This window comes from Kryptolebias marmoratus, linkage group LG6 (genome assembly GCF_001649575.2).
Source record: "Kryptolebias marmoratus isolate JLee-2015 linkage group LG6, ASM164957v2, whole genome shotgun sequence".
In the NCBI taxonomy this organism is placed as follows: domain Eukaryota; kingdom Metazoa; phylum Chordata; class Actinopteri; order Cyprinodontiformes; family Rivulidae; genus Kryptolebias; species Kryptolebias marmoratus.
This window is the reverse complement of record NC_051435.1, coordinates 17,593,493-17,603,727: the sequence shown is the minus strand read 5'-3', so window position 1 is coordinate 17,603,727 and position 10,235 is coordinate 17,593,493.

Below are 10,235 nucleotides of genomic sequence, written 5' to 3'. Positions count from 1 at the left end.
GGGACATACCGCCTAACAAGCCTGTCTTGGAAATATTTACTCAAAAAAGTCTTGATCCATCCCTGTGTTCTTGATGTTTTGGAGCCAGACTCTTTGGTGATCTTTTAAAGTTCTTTTAAGCAATTTTCTCTAATCTTTCTTATGATTTTTTTAAACCTTTTTGTTGTTTGGCTACCTTTAAAAAAGATCATCAAAGTACAGATTTTTTTCCCGAAGAATGTTGTTGTTTGTTTGTGTGGCCACACAGCGTTGACTTGTGTCATTTAAGAAATTGCTGCGTCAGCTTTGCTGCACCTACATATTTCCAGTTTTCCAGATGGAACATAAAGCGGTGTAAGTGACTTTTGCATACAGTGTGTGTTAAACATAATAATTTAGCTTAATGAACTTAATTTCTGTTAAGTCACTGTAACTTCTAGCTATGTTCATTTTTCACTGAGACTTTTTCTAAAACGAGCAAAGCTTCTATAAAAAAAAAAGCGGAACTTGATCTAACAAGTTTCCTCTTGTTTTAGGTGTATCAATACAGGCAGGTTTTATGGCCCAGAATGGACTCAGGTTTGCTAATAGTGGCAACACTTTCAAAAACATAAAAAAATCACTGTCCGTTGTACGAAAACAATAAAAAAGACATGATTTGACATTTGGTTCAAACATTTGCGTTTACAGAAGGAATAATTTTTGTTCATGAGCTTGGAAAGTAGTTCATTCAATTTGAGTCTTATGGAGGTATAATGGAGGAAAAAGACAGCCACTTAATTATCTTAACAAAGATGGCCCCCATGTACAGTAATAAACCTCTACAGGCGAATCGGCTCTCAGCTGCACACTGAACACTAATGACTCATAAAGCCTCGCTGCCACCTCAACTTGACAAATGGCAAATGTCAGCGGCATATTCTCCTGGTAGGCATAATTTTATTAAGTGCAAATATCACTGTGCTCCTTAGGAGACACTCAAAGGTTAGACCAACAGCTGTAGCAGTTTCATGTATATTAGCTGGGATTTAGCAGCAAGTCTGGCTCCCCTTCACTTGATGGACGCAAGCAGTCAAGCATGAGGATGGATGCTCTTCCTCACTGCAATAAGGACAAGCTCAGGCTAAAACAATGTTTATTTAAAAGGCTGGGACAATAACCTAATGGAAGACAGTAAGTTAAAGGGCTTTTTGGGGGAGGGGAGGGAAGGAGAGAAAGAAGAGACTGGTGCATAGAGGGGCAGTTTGTCTTTTCTTTTTTTTTAAATTCCCACTTATTGGCTGTGGTAATTTGTTGATTCACTCATCCATGCAGAGTCTTTATGTTTAATGCAGGCCTCTGAGAGGCTGGGGAGACAGGGGGGATGGTGGGGTGTGGGGTGGCAGGGTGCCCCTGAGAGATTAGCTTCCATCTTCTCAGTGTGAAGGATGAAGGTGGAGGAACATCAAACCCTTAAAGATGATGCTAATCAGGGCTTCATATTGGCCTCGCTCTGCTTAATTACACCTGCAAAATATGTAAAGGCATAAAACAAATAAGCCAAAGGACGTACACTCAACATAAATGATAAAGAAAAGATGGGCAAAAACTAAATAATGTGTTAAATAATGACTTAAAGCAGTTCAAGACAAGTACTATTATTGCCAGCCGTTGAAAGGCAAAAGGCAGATTTGTGCCTTGCACATGTGCAAGATTTTTGTTTAAAACTTTGGCATTAACTGTTTGTCTGTTAGCAAAATATCTCATGGAGCACTGGATGGATTTTAACAAAACTGTCAGAAGTTATCACTGAATTTCCATCTACAACTGATTAGCTTTTGGAGTCAACTCAATTACTTACAGCTGCCACAGCTGATCAGCCTTAGTCAACACAAAAATGCTTAGTCAGTTTTACAGACAATGAGCTGATCTTTGATGTGGTAGTAGCTTATAGTCTTTCACAACACACAAACAGATCCTACAAGATCTCACAATAATGCATAACATTACTCTACGGTTTGAACAAAATCCGCTATACTTTTGTCGTTTCTCTGCACAAGATGACCTTAGTTTAAAACTCAGGCATGAAAGGTGGCAGGAGATGTGCCTTCTTTCAATGAATGCTAAGACTTCAATTAATTCAAAGCAATAACTTACATGAACTTGTCCACTTCTTTGTAACTTCCAGTTCAGTGTCATCCAGCTGTCAGATGCATGTTGGGTTTTTTGACATGTGCCGTGTTCTGACACATTATCATCCTCACTCAGCTGTTGCTGGCATGCCTGCTCTGACCCGGCCCTCCAAAAGGTCATACCCATATGGACAAACATTGGTGGCCCCTCTGTTGGCAGTGGCTTGCTGTGAGTCCCATTTACAGAGACGGTTACCGCTGTCCGCTCTGCTTAAAGAAATGGTAATATCAACCCAACCATAACAGCTCCTGACGAAGACTGAAGTCTGGATTGAATATTTTTGGTGGGTTTTTTTATGTGTGTGTGTGGAGGCACACTGTGAGATTTCATGGCAAATAAATGTTCAGCTAAGTTTGTTTCTTAAAAGGTTTGTGGCAGATGTTCACGTCTTCTGAAACTTGTCTATTGAAAGAGAAAGCACAGCCTAGCAGGACACTGACATGTGAAGGCCTAGACAAAAGCTCAGGTCTAAAGACTTGAACATCTAACTGTGATATGATGTGTGGAGAGGTCTGATAATTAACCCTAAAACGTCTCTTTATACTGGAACTGGTTCTGTTTTTGGACCCAAAGCAGCACAAAATATCAAATCTCATATTAACGTATTAAAAGTTTTTATCACCTAATTCAATGAAGAAGCATGAGCTTATGTAGACTACTATTGCTATATGTTAAAGATAAATGTCCAGTCTGTAACATGATTTTACTGACAGATCATTTTCATTGTTTTTTTTTCAGCCTTTATACAGCCTTTATTAATGAACATGTTGCTACAGTAGAGAAATACATTGTTATTCATAGGCTAGTATTATTAGTTAGGCTGGTCACTGACCACAACAAATGAACAAATTTTACTAAGTTTCATCTTAAACCTGAAACAAGATTGAGTTGCCTGTATATCTATCCAAAAGAGAATATAAGTTGCTTGGGCTTTATTTTAAACATTACAACAACAAAAAAAAAAACACTCAAGTAATAATATGGCTGCATTTAACAATGCTGAATGTAGACTGATCAACGATGAACACACTCTCAAGTCTTTTGAGCTCACCCAGTAAATTGTTGACCAGCAGGAGGAGCTTAGAGGACAGTTTGTACACAGTTTATGGTATGGTTTCTGAAACAACAAGCTGAGTTAATTGTCAAAGACCCAATAAAAGCTGAACGTCACTAATTCAGCTTCCTCTGAGATTCACGTCGTATTACATTTAAAACAAAGATGAGATCAACATTTAACTCTCCTTGGCTGACTTTAATCTTGTCAGGCTGGATGGAAACGGAGGCGAACCCAGAGTGCAGACTCATCTTTTCAAGAAAACAAAAACTAATTTATTAAATAAAGAAAATAAATAAAAACAAACCGCTGACGTGGCAGCAAACTAAACTTAGCAAAAAATCCAAGGCATGGCATGGCAAGGCAACGAGGAAACAAAACATGGATACAGCAAACACAAACAATGATCCGACAGGGTGTGAGAACACTGGGGTTGACGAGGTAAATGGAAACAGGTGAGTGGGGATAATGGCAGACAGGTGGAGATGGGCGTGGCAAGGAAGGCAGAAGAGTGACAGGGGAGGAGTGAATACTGAGAACAACACAACCAGGAAAAAAACAAACTGAAATAATAACTCAAAAACTCAAATCCTCACAAATCTATTTTAAGTAGTCTGCTGTTTCTTTTATATGATTACCAGAGATGTTACAGTTCTACACCACTGCGTCTCTTGGGTATAGAATGACATAAATAAAAGCCTGGAGCTACCTCCAACTATAGAAACTAATGCTCATGAAGGAATTTTGTGGAAAGTTCCTTATACCCTACTGCCTAAAATAGCACCTCTTAGGAGCACAATGTGCACGATGTGTTGAACATCTGTGGCCCTGTGAGAACCTTCCCTTACATTTGGGGATTTCTGCCTCTAGAGCATGAGTTTGTCACACACTGGGGCCGAGATGTATTTCCATTACCCAGCTGGTGTGTGTTGGAGTTCCTCAGGGTGTGTTTCTATCTGTTGTATCTGTGTGAGCCTGCATGTCTGTCTGGGGGGCATGTGTACGTATGCGCAACCATTAAGGTGTCTGTCTGTATCTGTGTGCAAGTCCCCAGCCACTTCCCAGCATTACTCCTCTGAACTCTCCACCAGCGCTGTCATGAGATAATATGACAGAGTGTCAATCATGAAGGGGCCTGAGGTACCAAAGTGACAAGAAGGCTTTTGGCAGAATGTTTTTGTGAACAACACCCAGGAAAGCGGGCAACAGCAGGGACTGAAGTACAAAACAAATACTGTAACCACAGCCAGGTCTCACACACCCTGCTTTTTCTCTACAGTCCCCCCTCTGGCCAATCCGTTCACCCATTGTCCTGGTCTAAACCCTGACCCTTGTGATATGAAACAAAATGTCTTGAAAGAAACACTTCTGGCATCAATCAGATGATCTAATCTGTCCCATCTCGGAGCCCAAGGCCGAACACTTGTACAGTAGAATAGCTGGGTGCTGCCACTCTTCCACTCAGGCCGTGATGTGTTGTGATGGTTCCATCACATGGTGAGGCAGGGCTACAGACACCTGTGGAGACATTTAATAAAGTTGATGGAATTTGACACGACTTAATCTTTGTCTGTGTCTGTAGAAGTCTTGCGGACTGCAGGGGGCAGATCCTTTGCAACAAAATTGTGACTAGGAGGCTGAGAAGTCCACCTTAGTTTATTGGAGTTCTAAGAATGGAATCACAACTTCAAAACTAAAGTTGAGAACAAATAGAAGTCATGGACAAAGATTTGAGACTGGGAGACAGTGGGCCACCAAGACAGAAGTTCATAGGTTGCATCTTGATGAACTAAATGTTGTATCTCACCTGGCTTTAGCTGTTGCAGACTAGTTGGCGTCTCAACGTTGAGAGAGAATCGCAAGAAAATAGGCTAATTTTCTATTGCAGTCTAAGAGAGTTATGAGTGTTTGCAACCAAGCAACCAGTGAGTTGTGTGGCTGCAAGTTGAGAGGCCAATTTTTGAAAATCACAATCTATTTTATGTGCATTGCTTGCAAAATACTAGTCTGCATGACTAAGCAGACAAAGACGTTTTGGACAATGTAGTACTTCCATTTTTGGGGGAACACTTTGGGGAAGGACTATGGCAATTCTAACATGAATGTGCCCCAGTGCATAAAGCAATGTGCATGACTTCATAAATGTTCCACAAAATGATTGGGATGATTGGGGACAAGGTTCCTAGAAGAACTCCAAATTTGTGTGGAAAGCCTTCCAAGAAGAGTGGGAGCTGTTATAGCCACAAAAGGGAGACCAACTCCATACTGTTCTTGTTGATGTAACTTTGGTTTATATACTGTAGTGTATGAACAGAAAATACATTATTTCTTAATGGTGACCTAGCTGAGGATGGCAAAAGGTCTTCATCTTGATGTGAAAGCCTTTGGACACAAACTCACTAATATTTCAGCAACAAGTTACACACAGTGCTAGGCTCAAAACTAGACGTTTTTCCAGATTTTGACATTTGTTGTATCATCAGGTTTGTTAAAACTGATAAATCTGGCTATAAGGGAGTCTCAATGCAAAGGCAATAATGCTGAGAGACAATAAAGCACACTCTTTAATTCCTTTGCCCAGGAGAAAATGTTTCAAATAAAAGAAACTGCACCAACCAGTTTCTTTTCGTCTTTGCAGTGATGAAGTTGTCTCTGACACAATGGCAGTCTCATAATGAAGCCTGCAAACTTTTCAGGAGAATCAGCTTCAGAAACATAGACTTACTTTGTAATACAGCAAAATGCTTACTTTGCACTCATGCATCATTATTATAATGTGTCATCTCATGTCTTTTTTTGTAGGCAAAGGATATTAGTCACCATCTTAGCTCTTTAAGTGATAGTTTCTTTGCTCCTGCCTGCTGCGATTCCCCTCATTAATGCAAGCCATTCTCCATCACCCTCCTCTGTGAAAGGATTCATCTCATGCAGGCCACAGCAATCTGACAAGGAGGAAATTATTGTTAGCTTTCACAGCTAATTAAAGTATAGATGGTTCACCATCAGTAGACTTGACTGCATTGATGTTATTCTATTATAAATATTGGCTTTGACTGTAAGTAGTTGCACTTACAGTCACTGAATGGATTTGTTACATGTTGCTTTTGGAAATGTTTCTTCACCAGTTTTTAAGCTGTCAGAGTCCAGCTGTTTTGTTGTTGTTTTTTTTTCTCTCAGCTGTGAGGATTATTGTCTGGAGCTCACTGAAAACAGGCTGGTCACATTCAGTAATGAGAATTTAAAAAAAAAAAAGCTTTCAAAACCTATAAAAATGTATGATTTTTTAACAATGGTGCAGCCTCTTTTTGGTCAGCACTACCGTTAAGTAAATCTTTGGGCATATCAGCAGTTTTTCATGTCCTTATGTTACATACATCCTTCAGAACTGATATATTTGTAAATGAAATAAAAGTATCATACCTGAGAAAATGCATTTTGCCCACCGCCTTTGCATGCCAAAGCTTTAAACAAATATCTCGTACGATCTGTTAGTGCTCTGTAAAAATGGCTGTGTATAACCATATCTGTACTTGCTAAGGCTGATTAGCTCTGGCAGCCATCTTAAATCAGGTTGACTCCTAAAGTTAATCAGTTGAAGATGTGCATCCAATGACTGCTTTCTGAGAGCTTCAACAAAATCAGTCCTCTAGTTTATGAAATATAGTATGTGAGAGATAATTGAAAGTAGAAAGGTAAAAGCAATATGTTTCCTAACCGCTGTGTTTGGGAAGCAGTGCTTATGTGTGTGTGTGTGTTTTGTGTGTTACAGATTTAGTGAGAGACAGAAGGTGAACAAATGAGCAGTTCTTAGACCCATGAACATCAGCACCCCCCAAGAAAGCACTTGGGAGTGCTTTGATTTCCCACATAAAGTCCCAGAGCTCAACTGTGTGGAGATTTAGATACACCACCTTTGAGGTGAGCATTTCAAAAGAGGGAGCTCAGCTTCATCACATCAATAGTTGCTTACAAGAAATCTAAAGGAGATGAAACACATGATACAATAGCGTCTTAAAGGATAAGTTTGGAGCTTGTCATATTAAAGAACCTCTGTTCAGAAAAGGTGAGGCTTACTTTTTTTATCTAATCAATGAGTGAAGAGTTCCTTCAAAGAAGGTTGAGATAAGTGATGAATCAGTAGCTGGGTTTAAGTCAGTGGAATTTTGCTCACTGTTATTGTAGACATCTGTTCACCTTTGTTACTCTCACTAAAATAGTGATGTTCTCCAAAAACACTTCAAAAAAGGGAAGAAGAAGCCATTTTTAAAAAAACAAAACCAGGAATAGCTGCTATTTTACTAGATGAGCTAAAGAGTGTAACACTATATGTGTCGCCTCTCACTTCACATCTACTTGCCGACTCTGCTCTGTGACTACCTTTGTGACCGCCGAGTTGAATCAACAGTGGATGAACTCCTTATTCCAACTTGGTCATTTCAAACATGACACCAAACTAGGAAAAAAGATGTCTTTGCCCAGACTTGAAAGTGTTGGGTGGTAAGGGGTCTTTTTTTACTTTACAGATGTACATTTTGTGAGGATTTGGGTATGTTAAGGCACCAAACCTTTTGGGTTTAACTGGTAAATGATCTTAGTTTTGAGCTTGAGGACCAGTCAAGCCACATTTTGAGATGAAATTGCTGCTGTACCTAAAAAGGTATATTCTGCAGTGTATCAAAACTGCCTCATAGACTTTAATTACTACATTACTGGAATACAGTTTGTAGTTAAAATGAAGAGTGCAGCATGCTATGTGTTTCATGTAGTACAAGAACTGAACATGAGGGTTTTTGTCTAGGGCAATGTGAAGCAGAACCCATTGTACTATGACTTCTCTCTTCCACAACTCTTGCCCACTTGATGCTTTTCTTCCCCCTGTGAGAGCGTTTTCTTTCACTCTGTAAAATCTAGCAACTAACATTTATGAAATTCCAAGCAGATTCTCAGAAATACTCTGATCAGCTTATCTAGTGACAACAATCATACCACAGTCATGGACGGGAAGATCAATTTCAGATCTGAACTTCTGTCTGCTTGGTATTATGGATTGCACTGCTCCACGTGACTGACTGATTTTATAGTTGTATGAGAAAAGGAGCATAGGTGTTCCTAATAAAGTGCTTGGTGAGCATATATTTAGTTACAACAATTTCCATAGCGGCAAAGCCATTTTTCTCTAGTATCACTGGGCAGATAATACAAGAGCAGCTTATCATGAAAAGGCTTATGTTAAAGTGTATTTCCTGGAGAGTACAGCTCTATTTGACTGTCGAAACCTCTGCAGAAAATTGGGCCCACATCTGGAAAAATCACAGAAATATTCCTACTTCAAATCAAAGTAAAAATCTGGAGTTGATACTTTAAGACTAAAGTCAAACTTTTTGGTAGGCGGTGTGTTTCTTTGTATAATGACATTCAGAATTTATTATGTAAAAGTCAGTAGAATCTGTACACTAGAGATTTTTTGTACATGGCCATATATGTTTCAATAAAACATTCATCATATGGTATTCAATTTCAAACACTGCTAATCTGTTGTCAGTCATGAAGCTGTATTAGCATTTAAAAAAACAAAAAGAGGTGTCTCTGAGAGTTTGAGGTGCTGAAGCTATGGAGAGGCCCGTGGTAGGCTTTGGGATTTTGTGCTCCATTTCACCTGTCATTGCTTAGAGAAGGCAAGGAATCTCCCTAATGGCCATAGTCAGGGGCCCAGAGCGACAAGATTGGGGGGGACACATTCTCAGCCCTTTAAAATGGGTCTCAAGGATGGTTAGAGAAGCATACATTCATTCAATACGAAAGCACGCATAATTAAGGCGATGCTTCAAAACATCAACCTTTGTATCTGATCAGATGGTTTTTATGGGTGCTACCAGTTTTGTGAAGCTTTGAAGAATACATTATGAAAAAAGATCCTGACATTAGCCTCTCTGTTTTATCTACTGATTTATATGGTCTAATTTAGCCAGCATGTACCTTGTCATTAAAAGTTTTCTAATGTTTTTTTTTTTTTATTTTTGTCTCACTAAGAACATGGATATAATGCCAGGAACATTTAGCATTCCCAAAATGGCCTCATTATCACAACATGCAAAATGCATGAAGTATGGATTTCATCTCCTGGTTCTTCACCCATGTCAGTCAGTTGGAATTCATTTTATTAGCATTTCTTCCAGGAATGGCAAGGGTGGCTGGGAAGACATAATGAGAAGGGGGTGTCCCAAACCACCAATGGAACGTCTAGTTGCCCAAATGCAGGGAGACAGGGCTGCCAGTGGAGTCCCATGTCAGGGAGGGTCCACGGTTTTTTGTAATATCGCAGAAGGTGACAGACATTGATTATGTGTAGTCTGACACAGAATCGCAGGAGAGAGGAAAGGTCAGGGTCAAATGGCGTGAAAGTGAAAAAAAAAAATGACTAAGCATCATGCAACATCTTGAGATGAATCATGCAGCCTGCGTGTGTTTTTCATCATTAACTGTTAATCACAGTTGGAGCTGTTTGTGCTTTTCTCTCACAGTGGGTGACGTGCTCGGGAAATGTCCAAAGTCGTGTTTATTAATCTAATGTTGACTAATCACATCAAAGTTTAAAGACTTATTGCGGAGCATACTTACATTATGTTTGCATATTCGCAAGCTCTGAAAAACTGAATGACCTCCATCCCCTTTGAGCCTTACACGCTAAATAATTCACAGTTTAGGAAAGTAAAGGTAGACTGTTTAAAATGTTCCCACTTCCACATTGTTAAACAGTCAGTCACATACCAGCAGGGGTGGAAATTAGCACCCGCCACCGGCCAAATGCGGGTAAATATTTGAAGTGGCGGGTGAATTTGATCAACACACACGCCACTGTGGCGGGTTGGCAATTTGAACAGAAAAGGTGTTATTTGTCCTATTGACATATAGGGGGCAGCAATGTGCTCGAGTTGCTGCTGTTACGTCGAGCTGCGTTCCCCCATCAGATACGGTTCCCCCTGTGTCTCCGTAAATAATGACTTATCTATTAACAGAATTGTTTAGAGGG